Consider the following 27,150-nt stretch of genomic DNA (forward strand, 5'->3'; position numbering starts at 1 on the left):
CACCTTTTGTTGCTTGTGCTTTTGGTGTCATATCCAAAACTCATTGCCCATTTCCACATCAAGAATCTCTCCCCCATGAATAGATGAGTTCTGGCTTCAGATAAAGAAAAGTAGTCCAGGCTGGTAAGAAGAGAACGTAATGGCTAAAAAGCCATGTGAAAGATAGTAAGAAGTTGTCCGGGCAGTCATAAACAAGGAAGTCAAGAAGGGGCTGACAGGATGTCTTATAAAGCAAAAAAGGATTAACAAGCATTGGTCAGCATAGTTTTAGCTTTCTTCTAAACTTCAGATGTTAGAAACAATAAACAAGGGGGCTTTGACTTTTTTGTTTGGCTCTTGATGGAGAAACTTTTCATTTGCAGAGTCTGTGAAATGTTGATTGTTTTCACTTGTGTTTTGCTCACTTCCATATGTAATTAGCAGTAACAGCTATAAATGTATCATCAGACCTAATACAAAAAAATATGGACTCAGAATATATAGGAGGTACTTGAAGGAAATGTGAGAAGTTTTAACATACGATATTTAATTTTTTTCTAACGTTACACAAGTGCAATATATTTTTAAGGATTTTACTTATTTATTCAAGACAGAGTGAGTGAGAAAGAGAGCACATGATCAGGGGTGGAGGGAGAAGGAAAAGCAGGCGCTCTGCTGAGAAGGGAGCCTGACATGGGGCTTGATCCCAGGATACCAGGATCATGAGCTGAGCCAAAGGAAGACTCTTAACTGACTGAACCTCCCAGGTGCCCCATATAATGACATCTTTAAAGCATCAGTCTTAAGTAGCCTTATACTTAAGGCTACCCTCTTTTCCTTTCAAGGAGGAAATAGAATAAGGAAAAGACAAGTCTGATTTTTCTCCTCTCCTCTCACACCAAGGTCTTGGAGTGGAAAGGCCCAGGAGAGTGGAGCTCCTGTACTTCTCTTACTTACACATCTTCTGCTCTCTCTTCTCAGTCTAGCTTTTCTGGGGTTGTGGCAGGAAGGAGAAATGGATGACTAAAGAATTTTCAAATTTATCTAAACTTGCCGTGTATCGGTGGTGGGGAGGCAATTGTGGTCCCACTCTGGCTCCATGTGGACACCTGATTTCATTCACAGGCAAGCTGTTCTTTTCTGCCATTGGTGAGCTCCACACCTTTGAGGCTTCCCTGCCAGTGAGATGGATGGCTTCCTGGATGTGACCTTTAGAACCTTCTCAGTGAGACACGGCCACTTCTTCCTATAGCAACATCAAAGGCTAGTCCGGCTCACTTTGGGCCTCTATCTTGCTTTGTCCATTTATATTCTAGAGGATGATCACATGCTATTCCCTCTCCCCTAAATGCATGTTTCTTCACATAAAGATACAGGAACCTTGATGTTTTCTTCCACACCTCTGAGGGCATTGGAGAACTAGACTACAGGGATGGGGATGCCTCCAGCCTTTTCCTCAGCACAGTGGAAGAGGTCCTTCTTGCCATGATCTTGTGAGCTCATCAAGTAGGTGCTTCTCTCATAATCTTTATATGCAAAGTAAACATCATTCTCTCCCTTACACAATCCTTCTAGCCCCAGAGACTAAGTGGTAAGCCCCCTTTCCTCCCTTTCCTGGGTTGAACATTTCTGAAAGGAAAGCTTCCCTCTCTTTTGAGAGTAACACCTCTTAAGACTGCAGAGAACACTCCACAGTAAGACTTTCACCTGGGATTCTTGTTCTTACGAACTCCTGTAAATAATCATGAAAATGTTAAAGAAGCTCATCATCCAGATTTTTGCATTTTACAGGTATTATTCCTAGGCTAAATAAATTTCTATTACCTATCTCTATATATTTTTACTCTGAGTCTATTTTGAAAAATAAAGTTATAATTTAAAAAGCAAACAATAGCCTACTTGCAATGGAGAATGGAGAAAATTTATTATGACAAAGAATTATTGATTTTGGGGGATGTCAGAATGAATTTCTGCATGGAGGTCTATAATCTTCTTACTAAAATCATTAGCAATTCATAATACAAACAAACAATAAAGGAAATACTTAAAATAGGTGTGAGTATGAAAAAATATTTTTAGAAGTCTTCTGGGGGGAAAATTCTGCACTATAGCATAGTAGTTAAGAGTATGGGAATTTATAATTATTTTTTTATAAATTTATTTTTTATTGGTGTTCAAGTTGCCAACATATAGAATAACACCCAGTGCTCATCCCATCAAGTGCCCCCCTCAGTGCCCGCCACCCAGTCATCCCCATCCCCCTCCCACCTTCCTTTCTACCACCCCTAGTTCGTTTCGAGTATGGGAATTTAAATCAGAAAGATCTGGGTCCTGCTTATTGACTGTGCCTTGAGCCTGTTATGTGATTTCTATGAGCTTCAGGTCTTTCATCTGTAACATGAGCATAGCAATATGTAACTTGTAGAATTGTGGTAGAGATGGAAATTGATACACATACAGACTACAGGGAGCTCTTAATAAACAGTAGCTGTCTTTATTATGATAATGACAAAAGTATCCTTGATTTGTGGAAATAATAGAGAGAAATCCTTATAATAATTCTTTAAATATAGGTGTTTCTTTATAAAAAAAGATGAATGTTATTCTTCCATTTCAGACTTAAGGACTCATTCTCTTAACAATTAAAGCTTAATTCAAGGAAATATTAAAATAAGATAAACATACAGAATGTCAACATTTCACTGAAATGATATGTTCCAGTAAGTCACTTGCATTATATAACAGAAGATCCAGTCCTTTATTTTTTAAAGCTTTTATTTATTTATTTATTTATTTATTTATTTATTTATTTATTTATTTGAGATAGAGAAAGCATTCATGAAATAGCATGAGTCCGGTGAGGGACCTAGGGAGAGGGAGAAGCTGACTCTCCACTGAACAGGAAGCCCAGTGCGGGGCTCGATCCCAGGACCCCAGGATCATGACCTGAGCTGAAGGAAGACACTTAACTGACTGCCACCCAGGCACCCAGAACCAGTCCTTTAGATGGGAAATTAGAAACAAAATTCCACTGTTGATGAATGTAAAAATTGCAACCTCTAAGAAGTTGAAAATGGAAGTCAGGTTTTAGATATGTTGAGGCTCATAGTTTTTAAGACCAATGTTTACCCTAACTACTGTGTGCTTGTGTGTGATCTCACTGCCACTCAAATACCATGTGGGTGTAAAACCAAGCAGTTACCAAGATTCCCTTCAGGCTCTTAATTTCCATGATTAAGTAAATGAAATTCTGTTGAATGAATTTGTTCTAAGGTAAAGTTTCATTCTTATCCAGACTTTTCCTAAAGCAAAAATCATCTTCTCCAACCTCTAAATTTCAAGGACTTTAAAATGGTTTTTGCTAGTCAGAAAAGACATATCCAGAACTCTAGAACTTTGTGTTACTTCTCCTTCTCATGAATATTTTGAGGATCACTTAATCAGTAGCCCCATTTATTCTACTTTAAAAAAATGCATTGTAACAAAAATAAAACCCTAAACTCTGTACCATTTATTTCTATTTTCTAACAATACAAATTCATCATATTTGGGACTCTACTTAGCCTGGAAAATCCTAGTGTTCAATAAAAAGTAAGGAAAAAGAAACTATTTCTTTGTAAATTGTGATACCTCTTTTTTATTAATTCTTTTCACAAAGTAAAAAGATTAATACAATAATTGAGTTCTGTTTTGAATTCAAAATGATACAATTTATTCAACATGAGACACAATTTAGCCAAGAAAAGACAAATGAACCTTGACACGAAAGAACCCCATACATATTAATAATGATAATGATGGTGGTTAACACTTGCTGGATTGGGCACTTGCTGGGCAACAGGCAGTGTTCTGGGCACTTGGCACATGTTGATTCACTGGATCCCTCAGTAGTCCGTGAGGTGGATATTAATCATGTCCTCATTATTGTAGTGGGGAAACTAAAGAAAGAAATTTCAGTCACTTACCAGGTCTGTCCAGCTGGTAAGTAATAGAGACAATACACTGGGAGAAAAAAACATTAATGAAAAGTATTTACATGTGATCCTGAGCTGTGGATATTTTTTAATTGCACAATGTACTCAAAATTATGGGTGATAATAATTCATTACAGTAATTATGTTATAAAATAAAATGCTTTTAAATTATATAAAATTAAAATGTTAAATAACACATAATATGTGTATTAAAATGATGGAAGGAAAATAAATATATTTACAATAAATAATGTTTAGAGTCTACATGATTAGTATGGTGGATAAGTACTAAATCTTTCTCCTTACAGTCAGGGTAAAGCCTGTTTTTTGAGACTTTGGTTGGTACAAACCCATTTGATTCAGGAGAAACAATTTAAAACAGACCCTTAGAAATTGTTCTCCAGGGATCCCTGGGTGGCGCAGTGGTTTAGCGCCTGCCTTTGGCCCAGGGCGCGATCCTGGAGACCCGGGATCGAGTCCCACGTCAGGCTCCCGGTGCATGGAGCCTGCTTCTCCCTCTGCCTGTGTCTCTGCCTCTCTCTCTCTCTCTCTGTGACTATCATAAATAAATAAAAATTAAAAAAAAATTAAAAAAAAAAAAAAAGAAATTGTTCTCCACTCATAGTAGGTAACCAACTCCTGACTCGAAGTTATAAATCTGACACTAACCCCTCAATTTGTTGTTCTCATAGTCCCAAAGTATGAGAGCTTGAAGTGGCATGTCTGCCAGAGATGGCTGCATAATGCTCCTGAGAGGAGAATGGAGGTCCATGAAGCTGAGACAAAGGTGCAAGAAGCCTAGAGAGTCAGAGTAAGGGGGAAGGAGAGGGGACCAGGTTAGATGAGGCTGAGTAGCTAAAGAGACTGAGAGGGAGAAGCTAGAAAGGGAGGAACATGTTGGAACCACAGAAGAGCAATTTGGCTGATGTACCAGATGATGAGCTCATGGAAGCTGGATTTTTTCCTCCTTTCTCAACTTGAACTTCTCCAAACAGTGATGATAGTTAGGGAGCTGAAACTAGTGAAAAGGCAGAGAAAAGAGTACATGGCTGGGGTTTTTTTTCCCTCAAAGGGAAAGATTAAAGGAATGTACCATGTTGAATGCTTAGAGGTTAATTTTGAAAAAAAGTTTAAGCTCAGGACAAGGATCAGGGTGTAATCAGTGATATAATATTTAAAAGGGTGCCAAAAATCTCAGTAATCAAGATAAATAATATTTTAATGTAATATTTTTAAAAATTAAAATTAATGAAAAAATCTGATAAACAAGATATCAAAATTCAGGCTGTTTTACACACCACATTAGTTTCAGCCCAGGGCCAGAGAGTCCGAGGGTTGATAATGGTGTAAAAACAGATTGGGCAACACAGAAACTTATATAGTCAAATTTTATTAAATCATGGAGTCATTACTGACTTTTCCATTTGGTTCAAATATAAAAGGATATTTTGATAAACGTAGATAGGGACATATATTTTTCCTTTTGTTTGGGGCTCCAATATAGCTCAGCAACACTGTTCCAGCCTCAAGATATTTGTTGGATAAGGCGAAATTCCAAAGGGAAGGCCAGTAGGCTGAATACTTAAAGATGCTAGTAAAAGAGGCTGAGCATAGGGGCCACTCCCTAAACTCCATTTAAAAATTAACAGGGAAAAAAAATTGACAGGGTGACTATGGAGAGGAATTTAGAACTAGGTAAAATGAATTTAACCTGATGTCCTCATTTTGCAAGATGATTTTATTTGCTACAGACACTAACCAAAGAGCAAGAGATTTGAAAGAATTTGAGAAATGACCTTGGAAAAAGATACATAGGAAAAGCTATTGAGTAAAAGTTATTCCCTAGGAAATAAAATGCATATAAATAATTAACATACCCAGGACATTGACACTTGAGAGTTTAAGTGGGCTCGAAAAGAAGACAATACAAATGAATTAAATGAAGAAATTCTGCACAACTCATGCAGTGATGTTGTTGCTCATATAGTATACAGATTAGAAATTCAAAATAGAGAAATGGAACTGGATCAATGTCTCTAAAATGATCAATAATAAATTAATATTTATTCTGAATCAATATCACTGAGGTTGGACAGTACTTCATTATAAGAAAATGTATCTATTGTTATCTTCAGAACTTGGAATTTTACATTTTCATCTGTTTTGAGTTAAAAGTTTTTGCAGATACTTTTTAAAGATTTAGTATTTATTTAAAAATTTTTATTATAGTATGGTTGACACACACTGTTACATTAGTTTCAGGTATGCAACATAGTGATGCTAGCTACCATCACCATACAACTCTATTATAATACCATTAACTCTATTCCCTATGCTGTACCTTTCATCCTCATAACTTCTACATTCCATAACCAGTGTTTACACATGTCTCTCCAGAGGTCTCTACAGCAGAGACTTTGATAGGGATCCTGACTCTTAGTTCCTGGTCAGGTAAGTAATGCTTTTGATATCCATTAGTGTCTTTCCACAGCTTGGTTGCAAATATGAAAAGTTGTTCCAGGATCACAGTAGACTTAATTGAAGATAATAAGAAATGTTTGTAATTAGATGAAAGGCCCCTGACTTCATTGGGTGCAACCTTTGTTAATCAGCAGTTTCCTGTGTACAAATGGCTTGGAAATTGGAAATTATTCAGGAAATTGCTCAAAAATGACAGAATGGCTTCATATTTTAATGTCAAGTAGTTTAAATAATTGTGCTGGAGAAAACAAAACCCAGAGGTCAGTTCTTAATTGCACAATTGAGTTATATACTTCAGTGTCTAAAGTCTATTCTACTAGAAGAGGCTGAGAATCTAATCACATACCTAGGAAGACAAAATTAAAAAATAATCTGATAGAGAAAGCACCTGGTTACAAAAAATGATTCGATCTGCAAAGGGGAGTAGATATACCATAAAAGATATAATCTTCACATTCTATATGGAGGTTCTATTTCAAAGACAAAATAGCCTATGAATGTGGAGTACAGACAAGGTTATCAAAAATTCTGGAAAAGTCTGAGTCAGCATTTCTGAATTTAGTATGGTAAACCTCAGGTACATTCTTGACCATGACAACTGGAGTTACCCAGACATGATTTTTTCAACTTTTAAGTGATCAGACACAGACTTGTCTTGAATTGCTTGCTTGCTTGCTTGCTTGCTTGCTTGATTGATTGATTAGAGACACACAGAGAGAAGTAGAGACACAGACAGAGAGGGAAGCAGGCTCCCCATGGGAGCCTGATGTAGAACTCCATCCAAGGACTCTGAGATGACAACCTGAACCAAAGACAGATGCTCAACCACTGAGCCACCCAGGTGCCCTAAAATGCTCGATTATAAACTGAAGATTTTCTCTAACTTTAGGTCGGTCCCATTTGTTCATTTTAATATAGGTTCATTTATTGCAAGAGAATTCTTTCATATAAGTCATGAGGTACATTATAAACACAGAGAATGTGAGACAACCAGAAAGAATTAGAATTCTTGGTTCAAGAAATAAGATAATCCTATACTATACTCTATGAGAAAGGTGTTACATACAGGGTATCCTTACTCAGTTTGTACCATCAATGTTCAGCCCCCATGTAAAATAGTGGACATTTAGATAGAATTATACTTGGTGTTAGAAGATCAGTGGTAAGACATTTAAACCTGACCTCCACTCAGAGTTCATGTCTGGTGCCTGTTGCATCTTCTTCTTTTGGGAGAAGAAAGTAGAAATTTTAGAGGACAGAAAGACTGATTAATGACCCCAAAATGTGTTGGAGACAGCAGAGTAAAAATAGACAAGTGGGACTACATGAAACTAAAAACCTTCTGCACAACAAAGGTAACCATCAACAAAACGAAAAGACATTCTACCAAATGGGAGAAAATATTTGCAAATCATATACATTGATAAGGAGCTAACATCTGAAATATATAAGAACTCATGCAACTCAATAGTAAAAAAAACAAAAATCCAATTAGAAAGTGGGCAGAGGGGATCCCTGGGTGGCTCTGCGGTTTGGCGCCTGCCTTTGGACCAGAGCATGATCCTGGAGTCCCGGGATCGAGTCCCACATCGGGCTCCCTGCATGGAGCCTGCTTCTCCCTCTGCCTGTGTCTCTGCCTCTGTGTGTGTGTGTGTGTGTGTGTGTGTGTGTGTGTGTGTGTCTTGTGAATAAATAAATAAAATATTAAAAAAAGAAAGCGGGCAGAGGGTCAGAATAGAAAATTTTCAAAGAAGACATACAGATGTCCTTTCATGAAATACGAAAAGATGCTTAATATTGTTAATCATCAGGAAAATGCAAATCAAAACCACAAAGAGATATCACCTCACATCTGTTAGGATAGCTATTATTAAAAGACAAGAAATAACAAGTGTTGGCAAGGATGTGGAGAAAAGGGAACCTTTGTACACTGTTGGTAGAAATGTAAACTAGTGCCATCACTGTGGTAAACAGTATGGAGGGTCTTAAAAAACTAAGAATGGAACTTCCACACGATCTGGCAATACCACTTCTGGGTATTTATTCAAGAAAAATGAAAAGACTAATTCAAAAAGATATAATTACCTACATGTTCAATGCAACATTATTCACAGTAGCCAGGGCATGGAAATAGTGTTAAATGTCCACCAGTGGATGAATGGAAGAAGAAATGTGGTATATATAATGGATTATTCAACCACAGAAAATAATGAAATCTTGCCACTTGTGGCAACATGGATGGACCTTGAGGGTATTACGGTTAGTGAAGTAAGTCAGGCAGCATGCTCTCACTTATATGTATAATCTAAAAACAAAAACAAAAACAAAAATCCCCAAAACCCCACCAAGTCAAGCTCATAGATGCAGAGAACAGATTGGTAGTTGCCAGAAGTAAGGAGTAGGGTTGAGGGAGCAAAATGAGGTCAAAAGGTACAAGTTAACAGCTATAAACGAAATAAGCCATGGGGATATAATGTATAGCATGGTGACTATAGTTAATAGTACAGTATTGCATATTTGAAAGTTGCTAAGAGAGTAGATCTTAAAAGTACTCATCACCAAAAAAAAAAAATTTGTGGCTATTTATGGTGATGCATGTTAATTAAACTTAGTGGTGTCATCATCTCGTAATACAAATATCAAATCATTATGTTGTACACCTGAAACTAATACAATGTTATATGTCAGTTTTACCTCAATTTTAAAATGTATCGGAATATAGTAGCTTTAACACATGAATAATCTTTTTTTTTAAGATTTTATTTATTCATGAGAGACACAGAGAGAGAAAGAGAGAGGCAGAGATACAGGCAGAGGGAGAAGCAGGCTCCATGCAAGGAGCCCGACGTGGGACTCGATCCCAGGTCTCCAGGATCATGCCCTGGGCTGAAGGTTGCGCTAAACCACTGAGCCACCCGGGCTGCCCACACATGGATAATCTTATAAATATCTCTTAATTTTGTTTTTTTCGTGACCTAATCAAAGAACTGCCAGAATCCTGAGGCTGATAGTGCTCACTGAGATTGGTTTCCAAATTCACCTATTCTCATATTTTCAGAATTCCACTGAATATGCTTTTGTGTCTGAAGGTCTTGCTGAAATGCTTTCACCATGGATAACACAAAAGCCGTTTAGGTGGGTGGGGTCTGTAAACAGAAATCATGGATGGATTTGATCAAGCAAATTTAGGGTATAGAAACTGGAGAAAGCTAAGTAGAGGGAAAAAATCTGTAGCTACCAAAGAAGAAATGTCTAATCTGAGAGGGAGAGGTGTAGACATGAAAAGGCCAGAGGTCGATAAGACAATGAAAGTCACACACTCAAAGGTGACCCATTCCAGTCATGCCTAAATCTTCAGTAAGAAATATCAATCTCATGTGCTTGTTGGCCATATCTAGGCCTCGCATCACTGGCCATCAGGAAAATACAAATCAAAACCACAATGAGATACCACCTCACACCAGTGAGAATGGGGAAAATTAACAAGACAGGAAACAACCAATGTTGGAGAGGATGTGGAGAAAGGGGAACCCTCCTGCACTGTTGGTGGGAATGTGAACTGGTGCAGCCACTCTGGAAAACTGTGTGGAGGTTCCTCAAAGAGTTAAAAATAGATCTGCCCTATGACCCAGCAATTGCACTGTTGGGGATTTACCCCAAAGATTCAGATGCAATGAAATGCCGGGACACCTGCACCCCAATGTTTATAGCAGCAATGTCCACAATAGCCAAACTGTGGAAGGAGCCTCGGTGTCCATCGAAAGATGAATGGATAAAGAAGATGTGGTTTATGTATACAGTGGAATATTCCTCAGCCATTAGAGACGACAAATACCCACCATTTGCCTCGACGTGGATGGAACTGGAGAGTATTATGCTGAGTGAAATAAGTCAATCAGAAAAGAACAAACATTATACAGTCTCACTCATTTTATATTTGGGGAATATAAAAAATAGTGAAAGGGAATAAAGGGGAAAGGAGAAAAAATGAGTGGGAAATATCAGAGAGGGGGACAGAACATGAGAGACACCTAACTCTGGGAAACGAACAAGAGGTGGTGGAAAGGGAGGTGGGTGAGGGGTGGGGGTGACTGGGTGACGGGCACTGAAGGGGGCACTTGATGGGATGAGCACTGGGTGTTATGCTATATGTTGGCAAATTGAACTCCAATAAAAAGAAATTTAAAAAAATATCAATCTCACAAAAGGCCTACTATGTGTTGATTTCTTATGGAAAAATGTGAAAGACTAAGACCTATGTCTGGGCTGATATTAACAAAATAATATCTATAAATCAAGGAATCTGGCACAGAAGAAAGGGCTTTGAAATCCTAAAGGATATCTGAAGATATCTGACGTTGAAAGAGACAAGAGGGCTCCTACTAACTTCCGGTTTACAAAAGAAATTACAGCTGTGTACACAATTTTATGCATTTGTTAAATCAAGACAACAAGCCCTAAATTAAGTTGCTTATTCTAAGCTCCACATCACCAACCAAGACAAGAGAATTTCTCCTATCCTAGAAGTGGAGTTTTAGTCTAATCAGGAATCCCCCTGATCCTGCCTTCCCCTAGAGGAAAGTAACCCTATAATAACCACTTTTTGCCTAATATAACTTCTTTGTTCCTGCTCCCTTTTGCCTATAAAAGTCTTTCATTTTGTGCAGTTCCTTAGAGCTCCTTCCTGTCTACTAGATGGGATGCTGCCCAATTCGTGAATCATTGAAAAAAAAAACAATAAAATCTTACAATTTACTTAGCTGCATTTGTTTTTTAACAGCTTAAAAAATTTAAATCACCTCTATTTGTAAGAGTTATGAAAGAAACATGAAGTAGCAAATTTATAAGTTAATCTTTCTTACTCTGTTCTTCTAACTTCTGGAAGCATTGTAAATAAGCGCAGCTGTCACTTTCCCTCTTCCCCAGACTGATACATTTAAAAGCAACCTATTACCATCAATGAGATTATATGTTGTATTATAAGTGTCATCTGGGCTATTAAAATAAAATTGGTGTAGATAATATAGGACCTGAAAATAACATACCCATGGAAAAGGGCAGCCCTTATCTTAGTTCAGTTTGGTTTTGGTTTTACTAATCACCTCCAGGAACATCTTTACCATGTAATCCCAATGTCAGTTTAAGGCTGCAACAGGGAGAACTACAGTGTTTGGCAAATGAAACTTCCCAGGGTAGAAGAATGAAAGCTTACTGTTATAAGAATGTCTTTCTTTTAGATATAGAAAATGTTTTTTCCTTCCAGTTGTTTTTTTGACCAGATGGAAGAGTACATCAAGGAAACTGGCCAGCTGACTCTCAGCCCTTCCTGCAACAATCTTCACCCCTTCAGCTTTTATTTCAGACAACTCCATTTCTTGCCTGAGGAACTCATCTGGACCTTGAGTTTAGACCTCTTAGGTCAATCTTCAAGTTTCTCTCTGTGATTCACTATCACATTTTTGCTTCAATGCTTCTCTATCTCCAGATTAAAAAAGAAAGAATTCTTCAGGGTTCTGTCTTAATCAGCTCTTATTCCATCTGCCTTTGGTTTTTCTTGGCTTTCATCTATTCATTCCCTTCTGCCTATTTATCAGTATTTTAATAGCTGAGGAATATTATTCAACTCAGTGGTTGCTTATTTGGTTGTAAGTTTATACCACATATATTTTGTATTTGCCAAGTCATTTTATCTCAAACATATTATACCCAATAAAGTTTTTCCTTCATATATTCTGACCAGAATTTCTTTCATATATTATTAGTTTAATTTCTTTCATATATTATTAGTTTAATTTTAGAAAAATATAATTTTATGCTTTGTCAGAATCAGAGATACGCTTTTGAAATCAGACATAATTTGCACATCCTGGGAGGAGACCAGAATCAGGGAAGTGTAGATTGTTCATCATGATAGATGTTAAGGAACTTGGGGAACGTGGCCAACCATGATTCACAGACAGACATGTTAGTCCTGTAAAATTCAGGTTGGCCTGACAGAAATTCTGAAAGTGGAATGTTTGTTTTCTTCTCTTTATCTTTGGCCTGAAGAGGGGGAGTAGAAGGTAGAGTGAAATAAGGGTACTATATCCACTTCCATATATGCTTTCTTCATTTTGACATTTATACATTTTGTGGAGTGGAGGGCACTTATGTTATTTATTTTAAGATTTTATTTATTTATTTATTTATTTATTTATTTATTTATTTATTTATTGACACAGAGAGAGCTTGAGCAAGTACAAGAAAGCAGGGGAAATAGCAGAGGGAGAGGGAGAAGAAGGCTCCCCACAGAGCAGGGAGCCTGATGTGTGGCTAGATCCCAAACTGTGCCCCACTCCTCCGATTGTGACCTGAGCCAAAGGCACTCAACTAACTGAGCCACTCAGGTGCCCCTGGAGGGTACTTATAATGTAATCATCTAAATTGGAGCTAGGCTGACATCACGTAGAACCTAAAGTATTCTTATACGAGTAGGTCCTAAACACACAATTAAGACAGTAAGATCATAGTTATGTACTATGAATTATAACCATTGCTCACAGAATTTTATTATAAAGTTCTATAAATGTGAACACATGGTCAACCTTATAATCTCCAAGAAATAATGACAACTATCTCAGCAGAGGTAACAGGAGGCTGTAATGTGATCAGATGGATGAAGGACATTTACCATCGAATATGGCATTGTCCAGGTGAAATTAAAGTGATCAAGCAGGGAAAGAATCTATTTAATAAACATAATGGTATGAAAGAGGCAGAAATTTCCTCTAATTTGTAGGGAGTCTCCATAAATTTTAAAGGTCATTTTTTTCTTATTTTACAAAAAAAGAGATATCCATATAGAGAAGATGAAACCAGTCTCTACCTCATACAATGCACAAAGATTAATATGAAATAGTTATGGGTTTAAGTGTATAATCAAAAACAAAAATCTTTCAAAAAGAGAATATGAGAAAATCCTTGTAAAGGTGGAGTAGCCAATTTTTTCTTAGATAGAACCAACAAAGAGAAAAAAAAAGTTCTTCAAAAGCCAGAATCATAAAAGAAAATTAACCAAAGATAATTTTGACTATATCAATATTAAAATTTTTGTTCTTCTAAGAATACCATTAGTGAAACAGGAAACAAAAAGCAGACTGAAACAAAATGTATGAAATGCATGTATCAGACACTAGGCTTATGTCAGAACATAGGAAGACCACTTATAACTGAAAAATAAGAAGGCAAAAAAAGTTTATAATGGGCAAAGAAAGGGTTTGACTTCCAGACTGGCAAAGTAAGGACCTCTGAAAATCTGTTTCTCCATAAAAACAGTGAGAGCACTGGTAAATATTGTAAAAAATCAACTTTCAAGACTTTGAAAATTAACCAAATGTTTGCAACAGTCGGAGGAGGATTTATTCAAAAAGTGGCTAAATCTTGGTAAGAACAGAGAACTTTATGGCTTTTTAACTTGCCCTCATCCAGTTCCATCCCCTAGTTTGCAATAGCTCTGAAAACTTATACATAGGTTAACTGGATATTGATCTCTTTCCTTGGAGAAAATATATAAGGAACTTTTACAAAATATGCTTCAAAATTGGAAAGGTATGCCTGTGGGAGATGGGTAAGAGGAAGATAGGTTTCTTCCTTGATACTGTCTGTTCTTGTATAAGAATAAACAATAAATCTCAGATAAAACAAATAGTATATATTTGATATTCTCCAAAGAAGTTTGAAGCAAAAACTCAACTGAAATTTTGTAGGTAAATCATGAACTTGGAGTGATATCACTAAGCCTTTCAGAACAAATACGAGTCACAATTCACAATTAAAATTAGCATATTTCTTTTAAAAATTGCAGTAACTGCAAAAATCAAGTTTAGCAGCCCCTGGAGTAGACAAATGGCTTTGAAGCTCTTTTCAAGTCCCATCCCTGGAGAATCATCAGCATTTGACCTGTCTGGTAGTTTCTAAGAAACACCCACTGGTACAGCTTGCCTTTATTTGGCCTGATTCAGAGTCAGACATCAGCTAGTGTGGACAGCCTTTCCCACTTTGAACATTTTCCAAAACAATCAGTAGCAATTGTTTCATATCACAGCAGTCTGGAGTGGTCACAAAAGTTCAGACAAAAAGCCAAAAAACTTAAAAGGAAAAGTTGAAATGAAATATTTATAGAGAGTTTTGAAAATCTCTAAATATTTTGGGGTGTTTATTGGTCACATGCATGTGCAGGGATGTGCACAGACTCAGAAAAAGACCTAATTTCTTTGAGGCTCTGCACAAGCAGGACTTGAAGGCTGAGACAGAGGGTAAGCTGCTTGTCAGTGGAATAAAGACATGCATGCCCCAACACAGACATGCAGAACCCCTCTAAATGCTGGGAGTGTTACTGGTTCCAGGCAGTTGAAGAAATGCTTGTATAATTAACTGACCACTGTGTTAACTGAGGAGAGGTTTCAGTGGCTGCAAATAACAAAAAATATATACAGAATTTGTTAGAAAAGTCACTACATAGACATCAACAACAAACCTTGGGAAGGGAAGAAATATGATTTTCAGAGTTGCCACATTATATTATTTAAAAGACCAGTTTTTGCCAAAAAAAAAAAAAATCATGAGACATGCCAAAAAAAAAAAAAACAGGAAAATATGACTCCTACACAAGGAAAAAAGCTGTCATTTAGAAACTGCCCTTAAGGAAGACCAGACAATGGATTTATTAGGTGAAATTTTAAAATTAGCTCTTATAAGTATGTTTGAAGAAGTAAAGTAAACCATCACTAAATAACTAGAGGAAGTATGAAATTAATGTCTCACTAGAGAATATCAATAAAGAGACAGAAACTGTTAAAAGGAACCAAGTAGAAATTTTGGAATTGAAAAGTATAACAGAAATAAGAAATTCACTAGAGGCTCTTAACAACTGATTTGAGCTGGCACAAGAAATCAGCCAACTTGAACATAGGTCAATCAAAATTATTCAGTCTGAGTAATATAAGGAAAAAGAAGGAGGAAAAAATGAACAAAGCCTTAGAGACCTGTGGCACATCAAGTAGACCAACATAGCACATCAGGGGAATACCAGAAGGAGGGGAAGAAGGGGCACAAAGTATATTTGAAGATAAAATGGTGAAAAGCTTGCCAAATGCAATGAAAAAGATTAATCTACACATGTGAAAAGCTTAACAAATTCCAAGTAAGATAAACTCAGAGTTAAACATCTAAACACATTGTAATCAAACTGTCAAAGACAAAAAGAGAATATTGAAAGCAGCTAGAGAAAAGCAGTTTGTTACATACAAGAGATCCTCAGTAAGATTAACAGCTGATTTTCTAGCAGAAAACAGGGAATCTATAAGGCAGTGAACTAACATATTCAAAAGTCTGAATGAAATAGGCCGCCACCCAAGATTTCTACATCTAGCAAACCTTACATACTGAAAGAGAAAAATTAGGCATACACAGACAAACCAAAATGGGGAATTTGTTGCTAGCAGAGCTGCCCTATGGGAAATACTAGAAGGAATCATGGAAGCTAAAATGAAAGGACAATAAATCAAACCCACATAATGTAAGAAAGGTAAAAGTAACTATACAGGAAAATATAAATGACAGTAAGCATGCATGTTTATATCTCTTTTCTTGTCCAACTGATTTAAAAGACAATTGCATAAAGCAATAATTCTAAGATTATGTTGATGTGCTTATAATGTATAAGATATAATTTTTATGACAATAATAGCATGAAGAAAGTAGAAGAGAACTATGTTATATAGGAGCAGAGTTTGTATATACAAAATGGAAATTTATTTGGTATTAATCTGAACCAGACTGCTATAAATCAAAATGTTCATTGCAAACACTCCAGGGCAAACACTAAGAAAAGAAACTTTAAAATATAATAAAAAGAACTATAAGAAAATTAAAATGGCATATTAAAAGATATCTAATCTACTAAACAAAAGATAAGATAATGAAGGAATAGAGGAAGAAAAAATTTTAGATACTGAGGTAGGCAAAACAATGTCCTCCTAATGCCCATAGTCTTTGAATATGTTATGTAACATAAGGGATGGAGAAATTATGATTGCAAGTGGAATTAAGGTCAATAATCAGCTGGCCTTTAAATAAGAAAATCATCCTATCCAGTGGACCAAATACAATCACAAGAATCATTAAAAGGTGGGAGAAAGAGGCAGAAGAATCAGGAAAGCATACATGATGACAGTAGCAGAAGACAGAGGGATTCAATGTGAAAAGGACTCTGATGGCCATTGCTGGCTTTGAAGACAGAAGCCATGAGCCAAAAAATATGAACAGCCTATAGAAGAAGGAAAAGGCAAGGAATGGATTATTCTCGATAGCCTCCAAATAGAATTCATCCCTGACAAAGGGCTGAGTTTTAGCTCTGCAAGACTCATTTCATATTTCTGATCCATAGACTGTAGGTTAATAAATTTGTGTTATTTTAAGCCACCAAAGTTTGTGGCAATTTCTTTCAATAGTAATAGGCTACCAATTAAGAAATGTAGAAACTAGAAAAATACTAAGTTCTCATATCAGTAATTAAATTAAATAACAACACAACAAAATAGTTGCAAACGTCAATATCCTTTTCAATAATGGGCGAAACATCTAGATAGGAGATCAACCACAAAATAGAGGATTTGAATGATACTATAAACCAAGAACACCAGGGTGCCTGAGTGGTTCAGTCAGTTAAACATCTGCCTTCAGCTTAGGTCATGATCCTGGGTCCTTGGATCAAGCCCCTCAGCACTCCCTGCTCAGCAGGGAGTCTGCTTCTCTCTCTCCCTCTACGCCTTACCCATCTTGTGTTCTCTCTCTCTCATAAATAAATAAATAAATAAATAAATAAATAAATAAATAAATATTTATAGATAGATAGATAGATAGATAGATAGATAAAATTAAAAACAACAACAAGGAGACCTAACAGATATGCACAGAATATTCCACTCAACTATAGCAGAATGCACATTCTTCTTAAAAACCCATGAGATATCCTCCAGGATAGGCTATATGGCAGACCATTTAAAAACTTTCAGTGAATCTATAGAGATTGAAATCAAACAAAATGTATTTTCTGTTCATAAGGAAGTGCAATTACAAAGAAATCAGTAATTAATAGGTTCCTGAACAACAATGGGTAAAACAGAAGATAAATTATTAAATACTTTGAGTTGAATGAAAACAAGAAAACAACATACCAAAACTTATGGGATGTAATAAATGCAGTGCTGGAGGGAAATTTACAGAAGTAAATTGATAACCTAAACTTCCATATTAAGAAACTAAATAAAGAGCAAGCAGAGGAAGGAAATAATAAAAATTAAAGGAGAAATAAATAAACTAGTTACAAATTATTGTCCCAATATTCATTCATCCAGCCTCCTAGCATTTTTAGCATTATTTGAACCACCTGCTATGCTCCTACACCAGGACTTTATGCTTTCTCCTGCTTCTGCCTATAACATTCTTCCTACAAAGATGTCCATGACTTGCTTCCTCATCTCCTCCAGGTCTTTACGCAACAGTTCCCAACTAATTGAAACACCTTTTCTTCCTATTTAAAATTGCAGTCCATTTCCCTGCATTTCTTACCCCTCTCTGGCCTTATTTTTCTTTATATTGCCACCTCTGACTAAGATAGCAGATATATTTTCTTATTTATTCTGTTCAGTCTACTACTGACTTCCAAATAGAATGTAAGGTTTATATAAACTAGGTACTATATCCTCAACACCTAAAACAGTGCATTGTAAGCACTCAATGAATTGTTGATGAATGAATAAATGCATATATACATACAGTAGGGAACATAAATGAACTAGAGCTACATGTGTCTACATGCATCAATATCTCCAACAAAATGTTGAGTGAGAAGATAGTGTCCAAAAATACATACAGAATAAAACATTTATATACAGTTTATAAATAGGGAAATAATACCATATATCACTATGGATACATATATAAATATTAAATGCAAAGGAATGAAAAGCAAATTCAGAACAGTGGTTACATCTGGGTATGTAACTCTGTAACAATACAGAGTGATGTATTATTTAAAAAGGCACATTGCTAACTTCAGAAATATTGATAGAAGATTTTATTTCTTAAGTTTGTTAAATCATGGGTATAAATTCTGTTGTCTGTACATTGTTATGCATGCCTTACATGTTTAGCAACTTTTTTTTAACTTGAATTATTCCAAGGAAAAATTAGTCACATATTTTTTTGCCCTATCACGGTCATTAGGCTATATTTTCTTAGTCTGACTAAATATTGATTTTAAGTAGATATCCTTTCTAATGATAAAGTTTCTACATGGCTTATTTCCTCATTAAAAATTGTATTATCATCTTATGTTAGTCATTTATTAATAGGTACCTTTTATAATTGTATTAGGTACCCTGAAGGGATTCCCATATTTGGTGAGGACAGAATCATAACTATATAATTAGTCAAGAAATTATTTAAGAGTTCCATGGAAGCTTTAAGCCTACAAATTGGGCACCAAATATCCCTCTTAATAGTAGTTTGCATGTGATAACATCCATCTGAAAGAGGGAAGATTTGCTTCACTTCTAAAAATAATTTAATACAGAAACATGTGTATACATGTATTAGAGAGATTACAGAAAGTCTTTAAAGTAGAGCTGACCTTTAGCTAAATTCTAAGGCAGGGAGCGTTTCTCTTCAGTGCTCCATCTCTTTCTGTTCTACATGACTTCCTTCCCACTTGGCAAATTCTTTTCCAAACTTTTGGCTGACCCTACATTTCATAATTTATAAGATTTCCCTTTCAATCTTTCAAAATTCAAGAGATAAGAGTAGGACTCCTCCATAGGAAAACAGAAAAGAAGGATCCAAATACAAACTTGAATCTCACTCTGGGCCCTGACCTTTATCATATTTCAGCAACATCATCACTTATAACCCTACTTTCTCTGCACTTAGTAAATTCTATACTTCTGGCACAATGCATATCATTTGGGCTTTCCTTCCTTTGCAGCTGTTTGAATGTCTCATCCTCATTCTTTATTCTACTCCATCAGAGTTGATGTGCATGGGCATAAAAAAAAAAAAAAGGTCAGGAATATTTCTCATCAAAGAAACCAAGGATAAAGCAGAGAATTCTCATGAAGGCAGTTTTGGGAATGAGAGGAGTATAAGATAAAACCAATGGGGCACCTGGGTGGCTCAGTCAATTAAGAGTCTGCCTTCCGTTTAGGTTATAATCTCAGGGTCCTGGGATTAAGCCCCACGTGAGGAGGCCCATTTAGTAGGTTGGAGAGAGTCATTTTGTAGGTATAGAGGGCCTTCCCTGGCACTCTGAAATCAAAGCCATAAAAAGGATGATTATTCATTTGTTTACTTGTTCATTCCTTTATCCCCAACTGGAATCCTAAGTCATATCTAGGAATGTTTGTTCCAGAGTCCAGACATTCTGAGTACCATGTCAAAGAAAGGAGCCAAAGAGGTGACCGAGAAGGAGCCACAGCAGCAGCAAGAACAGCAACAAAAGAGGAAAACGAGGAGAATGGAATCTCAGAAGCTGAGAGAGTCACAAAGGACAGAGGCAGATTAGGGTGTCAATGCTGAAAGTTAAATAAAATTACAACTAAACAGTACTCATTGGATTTGGTGACATGGAAACAATTCTTCGTCTTAGAGAAAAGTTTCTGTAAATGTTTTTGGTCAGAAGCCAATCTGCAGTGAATCAAGGAGTGCATGGATATGTTAGAGAAGGCAGTCTAGATGCAGACCTACTGTTTCTAGTGCCTTGACTATCAACAGGAGAGGTCTTTAATGGTATTTTGGGTGCTCCTTGCTTCCCAGACCCAGAGCCAGATCAGCTTTGGCAACCTTTCATGTCTGGGTATGATAAAAAGTTGTTAGATTTTATATATATATTTTATAAATTTATATATTTTATAAATATATATATAAATATACATTTTAATAATATATATTAAATAGTATTTAAAATATATATTAATATATATTAAAAAGTTTTTAAAAAGATTTATTTATTTTAAAGAGAGTAGTTTGGACAGAGGGAGAGAGAGACAGAATCTCAAGCAGACTCCCCACTGAGCATGGAACCCTCACAACCCTGAGATCATGACCTGAGCCAAAACCAAGAGTCAGACTCCCAACCAACTGAACCACTCAGGCACCCCCCAAAAAAGTTTTTTAAATACAAAATTTCCTTTTAGCTAAATTTCAAATTTCTTTATTGTAAGGAAACATTTTAGAAAGCAATAATTATTTTATTTACCTTTGTATTCTGATTTTGTAAATTAAGAGCAAATCTTTCTAGATACAGTTTATGAAAACATGATCATCTTTTCTCTTTACTTCATTCTCAAATGTCAGTTGATTTTAAATGGTTCCAAAGAAAGAGCAGATTATTTCTTCCTACGAACCTTTATTTTTCTATGTCATGAAGGATCAGGCAACAGGAACACAACACAATGTGAGGACATATAGCATTTTATGAGATGAATTCCAAAGCAGCATAAAATAAAATTATCAGTGAGTAATGAAATAGAAACAGAGAAATATAGATCTGTAGTTGCTGTTCAGAGATGCAGAAATCAAATCATCACAATTTGAGCGAAACAAATAAATCTTAATGAGTCATCTAGCATCCCCTCGAGATTTCATTACATAAATATTTAAAAGCAGGTAACTTCAGCATCTCTATATCAGTTTTTTTTTTTTTCTGGCCTAAAGTGTTGGGAGAATCTAATACCTGTTCTTTTCCCGCCTAAAGTATAGGAAGATTATAACATAGGTTTATAATGCCGGTTGAGGAGCAGATAACATCTTCTGAGGGTAAACTCTTAAAGGATAGAGATTATTTCTTTACATATATATCCAGCACATGCAAGTCCCAGAAAAGTACACAGTAAATACACTGTGAAAACATCTTTATAAGCTTGTCCTGATTTTCCATGTCTACCTTTCTTAAAATACTGTGTGATTCTTTGAGATTATTTTACAGCCCAAATATTTTATTTCCTCATAATGTACTAAATCTATACACAACTAAATCTAACTTGAGTAAATGGGTTACATTAGTTATTTGTAATGTGTAGTGAAATTATGAGCTAACTGTTTTGAAAATGATTCTAATTTCTTTTACTTGCAGATGTTAGATCTTTTGGTGGAAAACACATGATTATGTTGGAAGCAGGAACTCCTGCTGACACACTAATAATGAGGAACCAGGTGAGAGGAACAGAACAACAGGAATTGATAAAGCACCAGGAGAAGAGCCAGATGAGAAGGAGAAAACAAGATATTGATAAAACCCAGGACTTGAACAGGATCAGAAACAGGAGAAAGGATTAGCCTTTGCAAAGGGGTGGGTATTGGCTTCTCTGAGAGAAGGAAGAAGAGAAGATGTGTTCATGGACATCCAGTTTTGAGAAAGACAGGTAAGAACCATTACTTGTAAATAATGAATTTGTTAACATCCTTATAGGCCACTGTCAAAAAGAGGCCATAGTGGTAGAATTGACGGGTTTGAAAAAAAAAAAATAAGGCAAGTTTAGAGAACATGCTTTATATAATGCAACAGACTCCTGGAGAAAAGTTTTCCAGCAGTAGAAAAGGTCCGACCAAGCTTACAAAGCGGGGCTCAAACCATTCAGGATAATGTTGTGATTTGAACCACTAGTTCTTATGAATGTATTCAAATGCTGAAACAGAAACCCCAACCCCAGTTTAGGGATTACCAAATTGCTTGTAGTAAAATGGACTTAAATGTGAACTTTTGGCTTCATGTAATTTATGTGAACCCACTGCAGGTATTCGGTGCATAGGCCTGGAATGAGTGAAGGAACAAATGAATGAATAAATATATGCATTACATATGTTATATTCTCTCTCAGAGTTCACAGTCAAGAATATCCAAAATGGCCTATTATTTTGGCTTTTTGTTGGGAATGGCTGCATAGAAAGATATGCCAACATTTTCAGAATTGGTGGCCATTTGAAGAGAAATAGTCACTATTTCTTTTTTTTTTAATAGTCACTATTTCTTAATGGGAGAATTCTAGATATGTATGGTTGTAATTTTGGAAATTACTAAAAGCTTTGTTGCAGTTAGAACTTCTCTCCTTCTGGACTCAATTTTCTTATCCAAGAAAGACAGCTAATAACAGTAGTCATTTGTGCTATTTCCAGGTACGATTCTAAGTATTTCACTTAGAGTATTTCATGTAATTTTTACAATAACCCTAAAAGGTAGGTATTACATTTACCTCTATTTTATAGGTGAGAAAATTAAGGGATAGAACAGTTAAGAAGGTCAAATTCACTTGTCAGAAAAAATAAAGGTGCCAGATGGTTTCAAACCCAAATCATCTGACTTTCAAGCCTACATACCTAAGAACTATGGTAAATAGCTTTTTACATACTTAAAATAGTCCCTTTGAAATTCTGAAATTTATAAGTTTATTGGAGTATAAAACTTAGTTATCAAGAAGAATTTATAAGAAGTCTTCAATATCTACAACATTTAGAAAAAAAAAACTAACTTCTCAAGGGGTAAAAGTAAAAAGAAATACACTTGAATGGGTTTAGAAGCAAGTGACATCATGGCTTCCTGTGAGGAATCTTTCTTGCTTTTCAAATCTGGAATGCACAGAGCCCAGGAATGAGAAGATATGCCAAGGTATCCTCAAACTCAGAGCATAAACTTCACACAAGCTTTTGCAATATGATTTCCCCCGTGTTACAGTGATATATAAAAATTATCTTTTTATTGGAACATTAAACTAGTATATCTTTGAATTACAATGTGAGATCAACAAACCTTTTTCCACCCTTCTGCAGATCTTACTCTGTGTCCCCAGCCTTCCAAGAATGAGTTTCTTCTACTATTAAAAGTATACTATTGAAAAATTTGAGGGATCCCTGGGTGGCTCAGTGGTTTGGTGCCTGCCTTCGGCCCGGGGCCTGATCCTGGAGACCCTGAATCGAGTCCCACATCGAGCTCCCTGCATGGGGCCTGCTTCTCCCTCTGCCTGTGTCTCTGCCTCTCTCTCTCTCTCTCTCTCTGTGTCTCTCATGAATAAATAAATAAAATATTAAAAAAAGAAAAATTTGAAAAGCACTGTTCAAGGGCAATAAGTATGTGTAGCAAACCTATCTAGGAATTAAAGATAAAATTATTCTATCTTTAGGAAAAAGTTTTAGGAGCCACAAAGAATTTTAAAACATAGAAGCTGTAGTTTCTTCATCACTGCTTCTTGGTGGCTAGAATTATCCATGAGCTGGAAGGGCTTCAGTGTGCATTATAGGGAAGAGAGTGCACAGTCCAGATCATTGTAATAATTAATTTGCCATCGCTACTCTGTACTGAGAATACAAGTGCAGATAGTGAGCCTGAGACGTAATTGCTGACAAATATGCTGTGTGTATTGAAAACCAGAAAATTTGCAGCTGCCGCCCAGACTTCCCCATTGTGCAGATTGACAATGAGCCACAAAAGGGACATGAGGTAAATAAATGTAGGGTGTATGCTGCAAGCCATTTTGATGAAATATCTGGGGGACAATTTAATATGAAATATCAGCTGGTAGAAGGGAGCAGCTGCCTATTTCGAGGGATGACTCAAGCTAAAAACTTTAGCTCCTATTTTATAATGAAAGATTGCCAATATATAAACCTTCATTTGAGGAAGGGTGGGGAAAGTGCTGGATTTGCATGTGTAATTGGTATCCATGCAAACTTGCAAATATATGAAGCAACAGTTTTTCTGAATCTTGTCAGAAGTCAAAACTTATTTCGAACTCCAGTATGCAGAAACTTCCTTAGGTGACTCATCTTTATTCCTAAATCTTTCTTATACATAGCTTAGACTCTCAGAGACAGAAATTTCAATATTTCTTATGTAGACCATTTTAATCCTCAGGTTCCAGCCTCACATGAACCTCAGTTGTAGAATGACCAGATATTTCCAATTCCTGTACTTTCTGAGATGTTTGCAGCACAAATTAACTTGCTTCTGGGCTCTAGCCACTACAAGGTTAGCTTGAAGCTTTCTGAGGCTTTTGGAGTTGATTACTTTCCAGCTTCTAAAATCTTGTTGCTTTTACCTCCTCTTCTGGTCTTTTTGTTTCTGTGGGTGAAAGCCCTTATAAATATATCTGTCCATTTGATCCACCAATGTTACCTAGAAGTTCTGCTAATTTTAATGGAAAATATTTGAACAAGATAAATCTGTTATAAATGTTGAAATTCCAAATATTTGGGCAGTAACAAAGGAGGGAATTTGAAGACTACATATCTTCTTGGAGTTCATCAAATTCCACTGTATCTAAGTGGAAATAAAATCATCCAGTTTTTTTTATAAATCTCAGATTCCTGTGCGATGTGAGGTTTATAGAGTTGCCTGTTCTTTCCACGTTGGGATTTTTCAACCCCTTTGAAAATTCATTCCTCTCTGAATTTTTCCTCTGTGACTCTTTCCTATTGAGCATATGGCTGGCAAGACTGCCGATTGGCCCAGTACTCAGGCCCAACCACACTGACATCTGGGAAGTCCAGAGGGCTATGTGTCTGCTGCTGCCTGCGGAGCTGGATAAGCATGCTGTGTCTGAGGACACCAAGGTTGTCCCCAAGTACACCAGCTCCACTGACCCAAGCCTAACATTAATAAAGAGAAAGAAGAAAGAGAGAGAGAGAGAAAAGAAAGAAAGAAAGAGAAAGAAAGAAAGAAAGAAAGAAAGAAAGAAAGAAAGAAAGAAACAAGAACGACCGCAAGAACCTAACAGAAAATAAGAAACCTAAAACAAAAGTAAAAGACAGACAAGACCGAACGAAACCAACAAAAGAAAAAAGACCACAGCAACCGCCCCGAACTACCAACCCTCACACACCACTCGCCAAGACCACGACCACCCCCTAAAACCCGCCATCCGACCCCTCCCCCGCACGCCCCGCCCTCACAAGCCCCCCACACTGCCCCTCCCCCACGCAACGCCCATACAGAAGGTAGGTGTGGGGGGCAGAGAAAGAATCTTAAGTAGGCTCCATGACCAGCACAGAGCCCAACGCAGGGCTGATCTCAAGACCCTGAGATCATGACCTGAGCTGAAATTAAGGGTCAGACACTTAACCAGCTGAGCCACCTAAGTGCTCCCAGTCATTGTCACTTCTAAATCAAGTGTGTTCACAGCGGCCCTGGTAACTGAGATACTTGGACTGTCACCCATTGTCTTCTTACAGCCTTTCCTCTATGAAGTGCAAGCTCTCTTCCAACCTTCATTCCTCCCTCCCTTTCTCCTGCTCCTCTCTCCTTCCCTTTTTCCTTCCTTCTATGCCTCCTTCTCTCTTTCTGTATTTCTTTCTTTCTATCAAATTGATATGAACCATATTCTGTTGTGCTCATATTTTGTTCCTTTTTCTACCAAAACATTTTCCATTCCCATCAACACTTCAGTGAGAATACTATTTTAATAACTAATATTTGACCATTTAAACTTTACACAATCCTTTTATTTCACACATTCCTTTTAAACCAGGCATGTTTTCTCCCTCATTGCTTCTTCCTGCCTCCCTGACAAGGATGGTTCTTCGCTCTTCAAGTGTACACTTTCACTCTGATTCCATAGTCCCTAAATTTCTCCTTCTCTTGGTCTTAATCTTCTTTCTACTCTTTGATCACACAGTCTCTACAATACCTGACCTTTGCCTAACAATCTTAGGTATCTTCTCATCAATTAAAAAAACCAACTCAAAAACCCTTTGACTTTGCTTTCGCCTCAGACCATTGCTCTAAGTCTTTTCTCACTCTTGACACATACCTAATCTCATTTTCTGTTCACCCCAACTATTCTTTTAGACAGCATTTGCTGTCTTCACTCAATTTAAATTGAACTCAAAGGCAGCCAAAAACTTCCTAGTAGGTCCAAGAGCCTGAACCTGGCCAGTGATCATTTGTCTTCCTCAGCATCCTTCAAAATACTGGAACGTTGGCTCCATGGCTTGTCTTCCTAGCTCTCTGGCTGCCCCTTACCACCTTTACATCTTCTTCTCTACTAATTCCCATTTTAATTTTTATTCCATTCGGCTTACAATTAGCTTTTTTCTGTGGCAACCAAGTAAAATGCCATGGGAATTTCTATCCTCCCATCTGGGCCTAGTGCTCTGTTTACTATTATTTTCTACCTGGTACCGATTATAGTTAGAATGAGAAGTGGGTATCTGTATAAGTTGACTGATGCATATCTATAGTTAAATACCTTTCAATTTCATAAAACTGATCTATCTACATGTCTGTATATCTATATCTATATTTATATCTGTTTATCTCTCTATCAAGAGAGAGAAAAGCAGCCTGAAGCTAGTAAATATAACTAAGAAAAAAAGAAAATTGATGAGAATCAAAGGGATTATTCACCACAAAATTTTAAATGTATGGAGAAAGAAGGGCATGAATAAGATTTAAATTTTAAAATTCTTTAAAAAATAGATTCCAAGACATTTTTATGTAATATACAAATGAAATAGTTATTGAACCCCTTATTAAGGCATAGATTCGTGAAAGTCTATCTAAAGATAAAATTCATTTAAAATAAAATAAGAAGTTTGGAGTCAAGTAAAGTTTATGAGATAAATTAGATTTCTCTTAAGTTTGTTCTAACAGACAAAATAGGCTTTTTTTTAAAATTTTTTTTTTATTGGT

General features: G+C 36.3%; 1 long non-coding RNA gene across 1 annotated transcript in view; it reads right to left on the reverse strand.

Moving 5' to 3' along the window:
- Positions 1 to 3,674: 3,674 nt before the first annotated feature.
- LOC111090675 overlaps positions 3,675 to 27,150 on the reverse strand; it is a 91,032-nt gene continuing 67,556 nt past the window's right edge. Inside the window, exon 3 of the long non-coding RNA XR_005353080.1 lies at positions 3,675 to 3,917. This is a non-coding gene — a long non-coding RNA (uncharacterized LOC111090675). The remainder of the gene's footprint in view (positions 3,918 to 27,150) is intronic.

This window comes from Canis lupus, chromosome 1 (assembly GCF_011100685.1).
Source record: "Canis lupus familiaris isolate Mischka breed German Shepherd chromosome 1, alternate assembly UU_Cfam_GSD_1.0, whole genome shotgun sequence".
Taxonomy (NCBI): domain Eukaryota; kingdom Metazoa; phylum Chordata; class Mammalia; order Carnivora; family Canidae; genus Canis; species Canis lupus.